At 31.3% G+C, this 3,557-nt stretch overlaps 1 long non-coding RNA gene across 1 annotated transcript in view; it reads right to left on the bottom strand.

The window, feature by feature from the left end:
* Positions 1 to 606: 606 nt before the first annotated feature.
* LOC106872467 (uncharacterized) overlaps positions 607 to 3,557 on the bottom strand; it is a 4,853-nt gene continuing 1,902 nt past the window's right edge. The window contains exons 3-4 of the long non-coding RNA XR_008263816.1: positions 2,204 to 2,331; positions 607 to 1,835 (exon numbers count right to left, since the gene is read on the bottom strand). This is a non-coding gene — a long non-coding RNA (uncharacterized LOC106872467). The remainder of the gene's footprint in view (positions 1,836 to 2,203; positions 2,332 to 3,557) is intronic.

Here is a 3,557-nt window from a genome sequence, read left to right as displayed (position 1 = left end):
AATCAGCAGGTACTGGTTGACAAGCAGCGCACTACTATCAAATGATCGCCGCAATATTCTTTGGAAATTCACCCAGATCATCAAGCCACCGTGTTAACACACATTTCATGTAATGCATACTTACCATCTTGACACTTAAAGGGGTTTGGACATATAGTAATTTGTTCTATTTATCATTTTTTATTTTGTCAACAGTGACAAGAATTGACAAAGAAAGATTGCAGAAGTTGGTGATATCTTAGAATTGTTCACCTTATTCTTGCTTCTTTAAGATATCCAACTTATTACTATGATGATTGCTTTTCTAAGATTCTTGGCCAGTCCACCAAAACTTTACCCACCTTCAATTCATTTAACAACCATTTTCAGGACGGGATAGTGAAATAATCAAAAATTATGTTGTAAATATCCATTTCAAGCTTTTAAAACAACACTCTTGAGGACTGTAAAAAAGAGTACGAATGCAAATCCAGACAATGTTATATTAAACATACTAGCATATCAAAAGTAAAATACAGCTAATTCAAGCAATAAATACAGATTTTATTCAATAATAATTCTAAAATTAATAACATGATTTTACTGATACAAATTAAATTACATGGAAATATTTTCTGTATTATTTGATATTAATGATCAATTAACTAAGTTAATAGAGATTTTATGAGCAAAATACTCATAACTTTGGAGTTTATGTATGATACAAACGCATTGTGTTTACCTTTGGAAACTAGTTAAGAGAAGCCTAATGTACAAGGAAATATGTGTGTGTGAATATGAGTGTGCAAATGTATATGTAGGCATATGTGTGTGTATATGTATATGTGAGTATATGTATTTGAAAATATATATATACTGAAAATATGCATTGGTAAGAAATTCTAAAACCACTAAGTAGCACAACCTGGCAAAAAGTTCAACACAGATACAGAGATGAATAACATATTGTGCTAATGTGTGTGTGTGTGTATGTGCGCGCCTTAAGTCTTGCTGAGAACAAGACTAAAGTGCTGTTGCTATGAGAAAAATGCACCTTGGACACTCTGTAAGGTGGTTGATGTTAAGAAAGATATCCAGGCTTAAAGACCATGCTAAAACTGATACGTTGGAGTAATACATCTCCTGTGATAACTCAGATATTGTTGAATCATCTGACCCATGCCAGCATAGAAAGTGGAGGTACAATGATGATCACACACATAACACACTTGTATATATATATATATATATATATATACATATATACATACATATGCACACATACATACACACAACACTCACATACACACACACAACGCACACGTATATGCATACAAACATTTGTATGCATGTGTGTATGCATGTATGTATTTATGTATGTATGTATGTATTCGACATTGAGCACAAAAAGAAAACAACTTGAGAGGGATAAGTTTTAACTAATGTTACATCAGTTTAATGTACATATAGGAGTGGCTGTGTGGTAAGAAGCCTGCTTCCCAACCACATGGTTCCAGGTTCAGTCCCACTGTGTGGCACCTTGGGCAAGTCTTTTCTGTTCTAGCCTTTGGCCAACTAAAGTCTTGTGAGTGGATTGGGTAGATGGAAACTGAAAGAAGCCGTCATGTATATATATATATATATATATATATATATATATATATATGTATGTATTTGTGTGTCTGTGTTTATCCCCCACCATTGCTTGACAACCGATGTTGGTGTGTTTACATCCCCGTAACTTAGCGGTTTGGGAAAAGAGACCAATAGAATAAGTACTCGGCTTACAAACAATAAGTCCTGGGGTTGATTTGTTTAACGAAAGGTGGTGCTCCAGTATGGCCACAGTCAAATGGCTGAAACAAGTAAAAGAGTAAAAGAATAAAAGAATATGTATATGTGTGCATGTATGTGTATGCATATAGGATTTATTTGTTATTATACAATAAATATTTACGAATTGTTAGTAATACTTAGTAGTGAGTTCATCGTTAAGAGACTTTATCCAAGAATGATAAAAATAAATACACTGGCTGCATTTGGTTCGAGAAAGTACAGCTCTAGTCATGCAACCATCACCATCATCAGCCACCACCACCACCACCATCATCATTTGCTATATTTTCTATCCAACAACTATAATCATCTTATTAAAATATGATTGAAATACCATGCCATGTTACATGAACCAATAATACATTCATTGCTAGGCTCTTCTACTTACTGTATTTTGTTCTTAAGAAAACTTCTTGATCAGCTCTCTTCAATGTCTTGGTAATGCATGCAAGCCCAGTTCAGACTGCAGTTTGTTTTGAGGTCAACTTTTGTCATGGATACTCCAAATCTACATTTCTATTTGTAGAAAGAAAAGAAAACAATAATAAACTGAAACATGAGGTAAAGAAGATGTCAATTTAACATTAATAACATGAAATGGTAGTGGGAATTTATGAGTCATTGACCACAGTCTCTCTAGCTTAGTTTTCTAAATACAGCATTTGTGATCACTTGTCAAAGACATTGCCATGAAATGGGACATTTTCTAATCTGACAAGTGACAGCTTCAATACCAAATATACTGAAGAGATCTTTTTTTATTTGGTCAAAGAGTCCTTTTACAAACTTTTCAAAATGTTGTCTTTAGTTTTTGCTATTTCCAACCTTTTCACAATTTCCCTCATCTTGTCTTTCTGTCAACATTTTAGTAGTTTCTTTTCTCTTACACACACATACACACACACACGTTGTACTATGTATTATTTGTTCATCAATTTCTTTTATTATTCTTTTTATTTTATATTTTCCTTACAATGATTTCTATGAAGTCATTTCAAGAGTTAGTAAGTGAAAGCACTTTATATATGAGGATGGGTTGTTTCAATGCATATGCAGCCACCATGCTGTATAGTATAACATCAATCACATGGACAGTAAGTGGATGCTTTGAAAAAGAAAGAAAACTGGGACTATGTACGAGAACAGAATTTCTTTCCTTTTTATTTTGGTTGTCTGTATGTACGCGTATGTATGTATGTGTGTATACACATGCATACATATACATATATATGTATGTATATATATATATATATATATATACACATATATATATATGTGTATACATACATATACATATACATATATATATATGTATATATATGTATGTATGTATGCAAAAAGAGATGTAATGCTAAAGATTTATTAAAATGAATGAGTATATGTTACCAGTATGATTGTACATTTAGGTGTTTGTAGACACAGAAAAAATAATGTAAACAGAATGTATGTATGTATGTATGTATGTATGTGCATGCACACGTGTGTGTGTTTACATGTATGTATTGTTATATATAATATATATATATATATATATATATATATATATATATATACACACACATATATGTGTGTATATATATATATTATTTACAAACGTATACACACATACACATCCACCTTATACATTTACACATAATATGAAAATATGAAAATACAATTGTGTGTGTGTGTGTATTTGTATACATATGTATATATATATATATATATATATATATATATACACACACACACATATATATATA

Source organism: Octopus bimaculoides, chromosome 3 (genome assembly GCF_001194135.2).
Source record: "Octopus bimaculoides isolate UCB-OBI-ISO-001 chromosome 3, ASM119413v2, whole genome shotgun sequence".
Classification (NCBI taxonomy): Eukaryota; Metazoa; Mollusca; class Cephalopoda; order Octopoda; family Octopodidae; genus Octopus; species Octopus bimaculoides.
Note: the sequence above shows the minus strand (reverse complement) of the source record. Positions and strands in the feature narration are given on the sequence as shown.